Raw genomic sequence first — 13,902 nt, 5'->3', positions numbered from 1 at the left:
AGAGTGTCTGTCCCCTGTTACATTGGCATATATACCTTATAGTAGTGGAGGAAGAGTGTCTGTCCCCTGTTACATTGGCATCTATACCTTATAGTAGTGGAGGAAGAGTGTCTGTCCCCTGTTACATTGGTATCTATACCTTATAGTAGTGGAGGAAGAGTGTCTGTCCCCTGTTACATTGGCATCTATACCTTATAGTAGTGGAGGAAGAGTGTCTGTCCCCTGTTACATTGGCATCTATACCTTACAGTGGTGGAGGAAGAGTGTCTGTCCCCTGTTACATTGGCATCTATACCTTATAGTAGTGGAGGAAGAGTGTCTGTCCCCCGTTACATTGGCATCTATACCTTATAGTGGTGGAGGAAGAGTGTCTGTCCCCTGTTACATTGGCATCTATACCTTATAGTAGTGGAGGAAGAGGAAGAGTGTCTGTCCCCTGTTTCATTGGCATCTATACCTTATAGTAGTGGAGGAAGAGTGTCTGTCCCCTGTTACATTGGCATTTATACCTTATAGTGGTGGAGGAAGATTGTCTGTCCCCTGTTACATTGGCATCTATACCTTATAGTAGTGGAGGAAGAGGAATAGTGTCTGTCCCCTGTTACATTGGCATCTATACCTTATAGTGGTGGAGGAAGAGTGTATGTCCCCTGTTACATTGGCACCTATACCTTATAGTGGTGGAGGAAGAGTATATGTCCCCTGTTACATTGGCATCTATACCTTATAGTAGTGGAGGAAGAGTGTCTGTCCCCTGTTACATTGGCATCTATACCTTATAGTAGTGGAGGAAGAGTGTCTGTCCCCTGTTACATTGGCATCTATACCTTATAGTAGTGGAGGAGGAGTGTCTGTCCCCTGTTACATTGGCATCAATACCTTATAGTAGTGGAGGAAGAGTGTATGTCCCCTGTTACATTGGCATCTATACCTTATAGTAGTGGAGGAAGAGTGTCTGTCACCTGTTACATTGGCATCTATACCTTACAGTGGTGGAGGAAGAGTGTCTGTCCCCTGTTACATTGGCATCTATACCTTATAGTAGTGGAGGAAGAGTGTCTGTCCCCCGTTACATTGGCATCTATACCTTATAGTGGTGGAGGAAGAGTGTCTGTCCCCTGTTTCATTGGCATCTATACCTTATAGTAGTGGAGGAAGAGTGTCTGTCCCCTGTTACATTGGCATCTATACCTTATAGTGGTGGAGGAAGAGTGTCTGTCCCCTGTTACATTGGCATCTATACCTTATAGTGGTGGAGGAAGAGAGTATGTCCCCTGTTACATTGGCATCTATACCTTATAGTAGTGGAGGAAGAGTGTATGTCCCCTGTTACATTGGCATCTATACCTTACAGTGGTGGAGGAAGAGTGTCTGTCCCCTGTTACATTGGCATCTATACCTTATAGTAGTGGAGGAAGAGTGTCTGTCCCCCGTTACATTGGCATCTATACCTTATAGTGGTGGAGGAAGAGTGTCTGTCCCCTGTTTCATTGGCATCTATACCTTATAGTAGTGGAGGAAGAGTGTCTGTCCCCTGTTACATTGGCATCTATACCTTATAGTGGTGGAGGAAGAGTGTCCGTCCCCTGTTACATTGGCATCTATACCTTATAGTAGTGGAGGAAGAGGAATAGTGTCTGTCCCCTGTTACATTGGCATATATACCTTATAGTGGTGGAGGAAGAGTGTCTGTCCCCTGTTACATTGGCACCTATACCTTATAGTGGTGGAGGAAGAGTGTCTGTCCCCTGTTACATTGTCATCTATACCTTATAGTAGGGGAGGAAGAGTGTCTGTCCCCTGTTACATTGGCATCTATACCTTATAGTAGTGGAGGAAGAGTGTCTGTCCCCTGTTACATTGGCATCTATACCTTATAGTAGTGGAGGAGGAGTGTCTGTCCCCTGTTACATTGGCATCAATACCTTATAGTAGTGGAGGAAGAGTGTCTGTCCCCTGTTACATTGGCATCTATACCTTATAGTGGTGGAGGAAGAGTGTCTGTCCCCTGTTACATTGGGATCTATACCTTATAGCAGTGGAGGAAGAGTGTCTGTCCCCTGTTACATTGGCATCTATACCTTATAGTGGTGGAGGAAGAGTGTATGTCCCCTGTTACATTGGCATCTATACCTTATAGTAGTGGAGGAAGAGTGTCTGTCCCCTGTTACATTGGCATCTATACCTTATAGTTGTGGAGGAATAATGTCTGTCCCCTGTTACATTGGCATCTATACCTTATAGTAGTGGAGGAAGAGTGTCTGTCCCCTGTTACATTGGCATCTATACCTTATAGTAGTGGAGGAAGAGTGTCTGTCCCCTGTTACATTGGCATCTATACCTTATAGTAGTGGAGGAAGAGTGTCTGTCCCCTGTTACATTGGCATCTATACCTTACAGTGGTGGAGGAAGAGTGTCTGTCCCCTGTTACATTGGCATCTATACCTTACAGTAGTGGAGGAAGAGTGTCTGTCCCCCGTTACATTGGCATCTATACCTTATAGTGGGGGAGGAAAAGTGTCTGTCCCCTGTTACATTGGCATCTATACCTTATAGTAGTGGAGGAAGAGGAATAATGTCTGTACCCTGTTACATTGGCATCTATACCTTATAGTGGTGGAGGAAGAGTGTCTGTCCCCTGTTACATTGGCATCAATACCTTATAGTAGTGGAGGAAGAGTGTCTGTCCCCTGTTACATTGGCATCTATACCTTATAGTAGTGGAGGAAGAGTGTCTGTCCCCTGTTACATTGGCATCTATACCTTATAGTAGTGGAGAAGGAGTGTCTGTCCCCTGGTACATTGGCATCAATACCTTATAGTAGTGGAGGAAGAGTGTCTGTCCCTTGTTACATTGGCATCTATACCTTATAGTGGTGGAGGAAGAGTGTCCGTCCCCTGTTACATTGGCATCTATACCTTATAGTAGTGGAGGAAGAGGAATAGTGTCTGTCCCCTGTTACATTGGCATATATACCTTATAGTGGTGGAGGAAGAGTGTCTGTCCCCTGTTACATTGGCACCTATACCTTATAGTGGTGGAGGAAGAGTGTCTGTCCCCTGTTACATTGTCATCTATACCTTATAGTAGGGGAGGAAGAGTGTCTGTCCCCTGTTACATTGGCATCTATACCTTATAGTAGTGGAGGAAGAGTGTCTGTCCCCTGTTACATTGGCATCTATACCTTATAGTAGTGGAGGAGGAGTGTCTGTCCCCTGTTACATTGGCATCAATACCTTATAGTAGTGGAGGAAGAGTGTCTGTCCCCTGTTACATTGGCATCTATACCTTATAGTGGTGGAGGAAGAGTGTCTGTCCCCTGTTACATTGGGATCTATACCTTATAGCAGTGGAGGAAGAGTGTCTGTCCCCTGTTACATTGGCATCTATACCTTATAGTGGTGGAGGAAGAGTGTATGTCCCCTGTTACATTGGCATCTATACCTTATAGTAGTGGAGGAAGAGTGTCTGTCCCCTGTTACATTGGCATCTATACCTTATAGTTGTGGAGGAATAATGTCTGTCCCCTGTTACATTGGCATCTATACCTTATAGTAGTGGAGGAAGAGTGTCTGTCCCCTGTTACATTGGCATCTATACCTTATAGTAGTGGAGGAAGAGTGTCTGTCCCCTGTTACATTGGCATCTATACCTTATAGTAGTGGAGGAAGAGTGTCTGTCCCCTGTTACATTGGCATCTATACCTTACAGTGGTGGAGGAAGAGTGTCTGTCCCCTGTTACATTGGCATCTATACCTTACAGTAGTGGAGGAAGAGTGTCTGTCCCCCGTTACATTGGCATCTATACCTTATAGTGGGGGAGGAAAAGTGTCTGTCCCCTGTTACATTGGCATCTATACCTTATAGTAGTGGAGGAAGAGGAATAATGTCTGTACCCTGTTACATTGGCATCTATACCTTATAGTGGTGGAGGAAGAGTGTCTGTCCCCTGTTACATTGGCATCTATACCTTATAGTAGTGGAGGAAGAGTGTCTGTCCCCTGTTACATTGGCATCTATACCTTATAGTAGTGGAGGAAGAGTGTCTGTCCCCTGTTACATTGGCATCTATACCTTATAGTAGTGGAGAAGGAGTGTCTGTCCCCTGGTACATTGGCATCAATACCTTATAGTAGTGGAGGAAGAGTGTCTGTCCCTTGTTACATTGGCATCTATACCTTATAGTGGTGGAGGAAGAGTGTCTGTCCCCTGTTATATTGGCATCTATACATTATAGCAGTGGAGGAAGAGTGTCTGTCCCCTGTTACATTGGCATCTATACCTTATAGTGGTGGAGGAAGAGTGTATGTCCCCTGTTACATTGGCATCTATACCTTATAGTAGTGGAGGAAGAGTGTCTGTCCCCTGTTACATTGGCATCTATACCTTATAGTTGTGGAGGAAGAATGTCTGTCCCCTGTTACATTGGCATCTATACCTTATAGTAGTGGAGGAAGAGTGTCTGTCCCCTGTTACATTGGCATCTATACCTTATAGTAGTGGAGGAAGAGTGTCTGTCCCCTGTTACATTGGCATCTATACCTTATAGTAGTGGAGGAAGAGTGTCTGTCCCCTGTTACATTGGCATCTATACCTTATAGTAGTGGAGGAAGAGTGTCTGTCCCCTGTTACATTGGCATATATACCTTATAGTGGTGGAGGAAGAGTGTCTGTCCCCTGTTACATTGGCATCTATACCTTATAGTAGTGGAGGAAAAGTGTCTGTCCCCTGTTACATTGGCAACTATACCTTATAGTAGTGGAGGAAGAGTGTCTGTCCCCTGTTACATTGGCATCTATACCTTATAGTGGTGGAGGAAGAGTGTCTGTCCACTGTTACATTGGCATCTATACCTTATAGTTGTGGAGGAATAATGTCTGTCCCCTGTTACATTGGCATCTATACCTTATAGTAGTGGAGGAAGAGTGTATGTCCCCTCTTACATTGGCATCTATACCTTATAGTAGTGGAGGAAGAGTGTCTGTCCCCTGTTACATTGGCATCTATACCTTATAGTAGTGGAGGAAGAGTGTCTGTCCCCTGTTACATTGGCATCTATACCTTACAGTGGTGGAGGAAGAGTGTCTGTCCCCTGTTACATTGGCATCTATACCTTACAGTAGTGGAGGAAGAGTGTCTGTCCCCCGTTACATTGGCATCTATACCTTATAGTGGTGGAGGAAAAGTGTCTGTCCCCTGTTACATTGGCATCTATACCTTATAGTAGTGGAGGAAGAGGAATAATGTCTGTACCCTGTTACATTGGCATCTATACCTTATAGTGGTGGAGGAAGAGTGTCTGTCCCCTGTTACATTGGCATCTATACCTTATAGTAGTGGAGGAAGAGTGTCTGTCCCCTGTTACATTGGCATCTATACCTTATAGTAGTGGAGGAAGAGTGTCTGTCCCCTGTTACATTGGCATCTATACCTTATAGTAGTGGAGGAAGAGTGTCTGTCCCCTGTTACATTGGCATCTATACCTTATAGTAGTGGAGGAAGAGTGTCTGTCCCCTGTTACATTGGCATCCATACCTTATAGTAGTGGAGGAAGAGTGTCTGTCCCCTGTTACATTGGCATATATACCTTATAGTGGTGGAGGAAGAGTGTCTGTCCCCTGTTACATTGGCATCTATACCTTATAGTAGTGGAGGAAAAGTGTCTGTCCCCTGTTACATTGGCAACTATACCTTATAGTAGTGGAGGAAGAGTGTCTGTCCCCTGTTACATTGGCATCTATACCTTATAGTGGTGGAGGAAGAGTGTCTGTCCACTGTTACATTGGCATCTATACCTTATAGTTGTGGAGGAATAATGTCTGTCCCCTGTTACATTGGCATCTATACCTTATAGTAGTGGAGGAAGAGTGTATGTCCCCTGTTACATTGGCATCTATACCTTATAGTAGTGGAGGAAGAGTGTCTGTCCCCTGTTACATTGGCATCTATACCTTATAGTAGTGGAGGAAGAGTGTCTGTCCCCTGTTACATTGGCATCTATACCTTACAGTGGTGGAGGAAGAGTGTCTGTCCCCTGTTACATTGGCATCTATACCTTACAGTAGTGGAGGAAGAGTGTCTGTCCCCCGTTACATTGGCATCTATACCTTATAGTGGTGGAGGAAAAGTGTCTGTCCCCTGTTACATTGGCATCTATACCTTATAGTAGTGGAGGAAGAGGAATAATGTCTGTACCCTGTTACATTGGCATCTATACCTTATAGTGGTGGAGGAAGAGTGTCTGTCCCCTGTTACATTGGCACCTATACCTTATAGTGGTGGAGGAAGAGTGTCTGTCCCCTGTTACATTGGCATCTATACCTTATAGTAGTGGAGGAAGAGTGTCTGTCCCCTGTTACATTGGCATCTATACCTTATAGTAGTGGAGGAAGAGTGTCTGTCCCCTGTTACATTGGCATCTATACCTTATAGTAGTGGAGAAGGAGTGTCTGTCCCCTGGTACATTGGCATCAATACCTTATAGTAGTGGAGGAAGAGTGTCTGTCCCTTGTTACATTGGCATCTACACCTTATAGTGGTGGAGGAAGAGTGTCTGTCCCCTGTTATATTGGCATCTATACATTATAGCAGTGGAGGAAGAGTGTCTGTCCCCTGTTACATTGGCATCTATACCTTATAGTGGTGGAGGAAGAGTGTATGTCCCCTGTTACATTGGCATCTATACCTTATAGTAGTGGAGGAAGAGTGTCTGTCCCCTGTTACATTGGCATCTATACCTTATAGTTGTGGAGGAAGAATGTCTGTCCCCTGTTACATTGGCATCTATACCTTATAGTAGTGGAGGAAGAGTGTCTGTCCCCTGTTACATTGGCATCTATACCTTATAGTAGTGGAGGAAGAGTGTCTGTCCCCTGTTACATTGGCATCTATACCTTATAGTAGTGGAGGAAGAGTGTCTGTCCCCTGTTACATTGGCATCTATACCTTATAGTAGTGGAGGAAGAGTGTCTGTCCCCTGTTACATTGGCATATATACCTTATAGTGGTGGAGGAAGAGTGTCTGTCCCCTGTTACATTGGCATCTATACCTTATAGTAGTGGAGGAAAAGTGTCTGTCCCCTGTTACATTGGCAACTATACCTTATAGTAGTGGAGGAAGAGTGTCTGTCCCCTGTTACATTGGCATCTATACCTTATAGTGGTGGAGGAAGAGTGTCTGTCCACTGTTACATTGGCATCTATTCTTATAGTAGTGGAGGAAGAGTGTCTGTCCCCTGTTACATTGGCATCTATACCTTATAGTGGTGGAGGAAGAGTGTCTGTCCCCTGTTACATTGGCATCTATACCTTATAGTAGTGGAGGAAGAGTGTCTGTCCCCTGTTACATTGGAATCTATACCTTATAGTGGTGGAGGAAGAGTGTCTGTCCCCTGTTACATTGGCATCTATACCTTATAGTAGTGGAGGAAGAGGGTCTGTCCCCTGTTACATTGGCATCTATACCTTATAGTAGTGGAGGAAGAGGGTCTGTCCCCTGTTACATTGGCATCTATACCTTATAGTGGTGGAGGAAGAGTGTCTGTCCCCTGTTACATTGGCATATATACCTTATAGTAGTGGAGGAAGAGTGTCTGTCCCCTGTTACATTGGCATCTATACCTTATAGTAGTGGAGGAAGAGTGTCTGTCCCCTGTTACATTGGTATCTATACCTTATAGTAGTGGAGGAAGAGTGTCTGTCCCCTGTTACATTGGCATCTATACCTTATAGTAGTGGAGGAAGAGTGTCTGTCCCCTGTTACATTGGCATCTATACCTTACAGTGGTGGAGGAAGAGTGTCTGTCCCCTGTTACATTGGCATCTATACCTTATAGTAGTGGAGGAAGAGTGTCTGTCCCCCGTTACATTGGCATCTATACCTTATAGTGGTGGAGGAAGAGTGTCTGTCCCCTGTTACATTGGCATCTATACCTTATAGTAGTGGAGGAAGAGGAAGAGTGTCTGTCCCCTGTTTCATTGGCATCTATACCTTATAGTAGTGGAGGAAGAGTGTCTGTCCCCTGTTACATTGGCATTTATACCTTATAGTGGTGGAGGAAGAGTGTCTGTCCCCTGTTACATTGGCATCTATACCTTATAGTAGTGGAGGAAGAGGAATAGTGTCTGTCCCCTGTTACATTGGCATCTATACCTTATAGTGGTGGAGGAAGAGTGTCTGTCCCCTGTTACATTGGCATCTATACCTTATAGTAGTGGAGGAAGAGTGTATGTCCCCTGTTACATTGGCATCTATACCTTATAGTAGTGGAGGAAGAGTGTCTGTCCCCTGTTACATTGGCATCTATACCTTATAGTAGTGGAGGAAGACTGTCTGTCCCCTGTTACATTGGCATCTATACCTTACAGTGGTGGAGGAAGAGTGTCTGTCCCCTGTTACATTGGCATCTATACCTTACAGTAGTGGAGGAAGAGTGTCTGTCCCCCGTTACATTGGCATCTATACCTTATAGTGGTGGAGGAAAAGTGTCTGTCCCCTGTTACATTGGCATCTATACCTTATAGTAGTGGAGGAAGAGGAATAATGTCTGTACCCTGTTACATTGGCATCTATACCTTATAGTGGTGGAGGAAGAGTGTCTGTCCCCTGTTACATTGGCACCTATACCTTATAGTGGTGGAGGAAGAGTGTCTGTCCCCTGTTACATTGGCATCTATACCTTATAGTAGTGGAGGAAGAGTGTCTGTCCCCTGTTACATTGGCATCTATACCTTATAGTAGTGGAGGAAGAGTGTCTGTCCCCTGTTACATTGGCATCTATACCTTATAGTAGTGGAGAAGGAGTGTCTGTCCCCTGGTACATTGGCATCAATACCTTATAGTAGTGGAGGAAGAGTGTCTGTCCCTTGTTACATTGGCATCTATACCTTATAGTGGTGGAGGAAGAGTGTCTGTCCCCTGTTATATTGGCATCTATACATTATAGCAGTGGAGGAAGAGTGTCTGTCCCCTGTTACATTGGCATCTATACCTTATAGTGGTGGAGGAAGAGTGTATGTCCCCTGTTACATTGGCATCTATACCTTATAGTAGTGGAGGAAGAGTGTCTGTCCCCTGTTACATTGGCATCTATACCTTATAGTTGTGGAGGAAGAATGTCTGTCCCCTGTTACATTGGCATCTATACCTTATAGTAGTGGAGGAAGAGTGTCTGTCCCCTGTTACATTGGCATCTATACCTTATAGTAGTGGAGGAAGAGTGTCTGTCCCCTGTTACATTGGCATCTATACCTTATAGTAGTGGAGGAAGAGTGTCTGTCCCCTGTTACATTGGCATCTATACCTTATAGTAGTGGAGGAAGAGTGTCTGTCCCCTGTTACATTGGCATATATACCTTATAGTGGTGGAGGAAGAGTGTCTGTCCCCTGTTACATTGGCATCTATACCTTATAGTAGTGGAGGAAAAGTGTATGTCCCCTGTTACATTGGCAACTATACCTTATAGTAGTGGAGGAAGAGTGTCTGTCCCCTGTTACATTGGCATCTATACCTTATAGTGGTGGAGGAAGAGTGTCTGTCCACTGTTACATTGGCATCTATTCTTATAGTAGTGGAGGAAGAGTGTCTGTCCCCTGTTACATTGGCATCTATACCTTATAGTGGTGGAGGAAGAGTGTCTGTCCCCTGTTACATTGGCATCTATACCTTATAGTAGTGGAGGAAGAGTGTCTGTCCCCTGTTACATTGGAATCTATACCTTATAGTGGTGGAGGAAGAGTGTCTGTCCCCTGTTACATTGGCATCTATACCTTATAGTAGTGGAGGAAGAGGGTCTGTCCCCTGTTACATTGGCATCTATACCTTATAGTAGTGGAGGAAGAGGGTCTGTCCCCTGTTACATTGGCATCTATACCTTATAGTGGTGGAGGAAGAGTGTCTGTCCCCTGTTACATTGGCATATATACCTTATAGTAGTGGAGGAAGAGTGTCTGTCCCCTGTTACATTGGCATCTATACCTTATAGTAGTGGAGGAAGAGTGTCTGTCCCCTGTTACATTGGTATCTATACCTTATAGTAGTGGAGGAAGAGTGTCTGTCCCATGTTACATTGGCATCTATACCTTAAAGTAGTGGAGGAAGAGTGTCTGTCCCCTGTTACATTGGCATCTATACCTTACAGTGGTGGAGGAAGAGTGTCTGTCCCCTGTTACATTGGCATCTATACCTTATAGTAGTGGAGGAAGAGTGTCTGTCCCCCGTTACATTGGCATCTATACCTTATAGTGGTGGAGGAAGAGTGTCTGTCCCCTGTTACATTGGCATCTATACCTTATAGTAGTGGAGGAAGAGGAAGAGTGTCTGTCCCCTGTTTCATTGGCATCTATACCTTATAGTAGTGGAGGAAGAGTGTCTGTCCCCTGTTACATTGGCATTTATACCTTATAGTGGTGGAGGAAGAGTGTCTGTCCCCTGTTACATTGGCATCTATACCTTATAGTAGTGGAGGAAGAGGAATAGTGTCTGTCCCCTGTTACATTGGCATCTATACCTTATAGTGGTGGAGGAAGAGTGTATGTCCCCTGTTACATTGGCACCTATACCTTATAGTGGTGGAGGAAGAGTATATGTCCCCTGTTACATTGGCATCTATACCTTATAGTAGTGGAGGAAGAGTGTCTGTCCCCTGTTACATTGGCATCTATACCTTATAGTAGTGGAGGAAGAGTGTCTGTCCCCTGTTACATTGGCATCTATACCTTATAGTAGTGGAGGAGGAGTGTCTGTCCCCTGTTACATTGGCATCAATACCTTATAGTAGTGGAGGAAGAGTGTATGTCCCCTGTTACATTGGCATCTATACCTTATAGTAGTGGAGGAAGAGTGTCTGTCACCTGTTACATTGGCATCTATACCTTACAGTGGTGGAGGAAGAGTGTCTGTCCCCTGTTACATTGGCATCTATACCTTATAGTAGTGGAGGAAGAGTGTCTGTCCCCCGTTACATTGGCATCTATACCTTATAGTGGTGGAGGAAGAGTGTCTGTCCCCTGTTTCATTGGCATCTATACCTTATAGTAGTGGAGGAAGAGTGTCTGTCCCCTGTTACATTGGCATCTATACCTTATAGTGGTGGAGGAAGAGTGTCTGTCCCCTGTTACATTGGCATCTATACCTTATAGTAGTGGAGGAAGAGGAATAGTGTCTGTCCCCTGTTACATTGGCATATATACCTTATAGTGGTGGAGGAAGAGTGTCTGTCCCCTGTTACATTGGCACCTATACCTTATAGTGGTGGAGGAAGAGTGTCTGTCCCCTGTTACATTGTCATCTATACCTTATAGTAGTGGATGAAGAGTGTCTGTCCCCTGTTACATTGGCATCTATACCTTATAGTAGTGGAGGAAGAGTGTCTGTCCCCTGTTACATTGGCATCTATACCTTATAGTAGTGGAGGAGGAGTGTCTGTCCCCTGTTACATTGGCATCAATACCTTATAGTAGTGGAGGAAGAGTGTCTGTCCCCTGTTACATTGGCATCTATACCTTATAGTGGTGGAGGAAGAGTGTCTGTCCCCTGTTACATTGGGATCTATACCTTATAGCAGTGGAGGAAGAGTGTCTGTCCCCTGTTACATTGGCATCTATACCTTATAGTGGTGGAGGAAGAGTGTATGTCCCCTGTTACATTGGCATCTATACCTTATAGTAGTGGAGGAAGAGTGTCTGTCCCCTGTTACATTGGCATCTATACCTTATAGTTGTGGAGGAAGAATGTCTGTCCCCTGTTACATTGGCATCTATACCTTATAGTAGTGGAGGAAGAGTGTCTGTCCCCTGTTACATTGGCATCTATACCTTATAGTAGTGGAGGAAGAGTGTCTGTCCCCTGTTACATTGGGATCTATACCTTATAGCAGTGGAGGAAGAGTGTCTGTCCCCTGTTACATTGGCATCTATACCTTATAGTGGTGGAGGAAGAGTGTATGTCCCCTGTTACATTGGCATCTATACCTTATAGTAGTGGAGGAAGAGTGTCTGTCCCCTGTTACATTGGCATCTATACCTTATAGTGGTGGAGGAAGAGTGTCTGTCCCCTGTTACATTGGCATCTATACCTTATAGTGGTGGAGGAAGAGTGTCTGTCCCCTGTTACATTGGCATCAATACCTTATAGTAGTGGAGGAAGAGGAATAGTGTCTGTCCCCTGTTACATTGGCATCTATACCTTATAGTGGTGGAGGAAGAGTGTATGTCCCCTGTTACATTGGCACCTATACCTTATAGTGGTGGAGGAAGAGTATATGTCCCCTGTTACATTGGCATCTATACCTTATAGTAGTGGAGGAAGAGTGTCTGTCCCCTGTTACATTGGCATCTATACCTTATAGTAGTGGAGGAAGAGTGTCTGTCCCCTGTTACATTGGCATCTATACCTTATAGTAGTGGAGGAGGAGTGTCTGTCCCCTGTTACATTGGCATCAATACCTTATAATAGTGGAGGAAGAGTGTCTGTCCCCTGTTACATTGGCATCTATACCTTATAGTAGTGGAGGAAGAGTGTATGTCCCCTGTTACATTGGCATCTATACCTTATAGTAGTGGAGGAAGAGTGTCTGTCCCCTGTTACATTGGCATCTATACCTTATAGTTGTGGAGGAAGAATGTCTGTCCCCTGTTACATTGGCATCCATACCTTATAGTAGTGGAGGAAGAGTGTCTGTCCCCTGTTACATTGGCATCTATACCTTATAGTAGTGGAGGAAGAGTGTCTGTCCCCTGTTACATTGGCATCTATACCTTATAGTAGTGGAGGAAGAGTGTCTGTCCCCTGTTACATTGGCATCTATACCTTATAGTAGTGGAGGAAGAGTGTCTGTCCCCTGTTACATTGGCATCTATACCTTACAGTGGTGGAGGAAGAGTGTATGTCCCCTGTTACATTGGCATCTATACCTTATAGTAGTGGAGGAAGAGTGTCTGTCCCCCGTTACATTGGCATCTATACCTTATAGTGGTGGAGGAAGAGTGTCTGTCCCCTGTTTCATTGGCATCTATACCTTATAGTAGTGGAGGAAGAGTGTCTGTCCCCTGTTACATTGGCATCTATACCTTATAGTGGTGGAGGAAGAGTGTCTGTCCCCTGTTACATTGGCATCTATACCTTATAGTAGTGGAGGAGGAGTGTCTGTCCCCTGTTACATTGGCATCAATACCTTATAGTAGTGGAGGAAGAGTGTCTGTCCCCTGTTACATTGGCATCTATACCTTATAGTAGTGGAGGAAGAGTGTTTTTCCCCTGTTACATTGGCATCTATACCTTATAGTAGTGGAGGAAGAGTGTCTGTCCCCTGTTACATTGGCATCTATACCTTATAGTGGTGGAGGAAGAGTGTATGTCCCCTGTTACATTGGCATCTATACCTTATAGTAGTGGAGGAAGAGTGTCTGTCACCTGTTACATTGGCATCTATACCTTACAGTGGTGGAGGAAGAGTGTCTGTCCCCTGTTACATTGGCATCTATACCTTATAGTAGTGGAGGAAGAGTGTCTGTCCCCCGTTACATTGGCATCTATACCTTATAGTGGTGGAGGAAGAGTGTCTGTCCCCTGTTTCATTGGCATCTATACCTTATAGTAGTGGAGGAAGAGTGTCTGTCCCCTGTTACATTGGCATCTATACCTTATAGTGGTGGAGGAAGAGTGTCTGTCCCCTGTTACATTGGCATCTATACCTTATAGTAGTGGAGGAAGAGGAATAGCGTCTGTCCCCTGTTACATTGGCATATATACCTTATAGTGGTGGAGGAAGAGTGTCTGTCCCCTGTTACATTGGCACCTATACCTTATAGTGGTGGAGGAAGAGTGTCTGTCCCCTGTTACATTGTCATCTATACCTTATAGTAGTGGATGAAGAGTGTCTGTCCCCTGTTACATTGCCA

The sequence above is a fragment of the Coregonus lavaretus genome, assembly GCF_964263955.1.
Source record: "Coregonus lavaretus genome assembly, chromosome: 2".
Taxonomy (NCBI): Eukaryota; Metazoa; Chordata; class Actinopteri; order Salmoniformes; family Salmonidae; genus Coregonus; species Coregonus lavaretus.
This window is presented reverse-complemented; position numbering follows the sequence as displayed.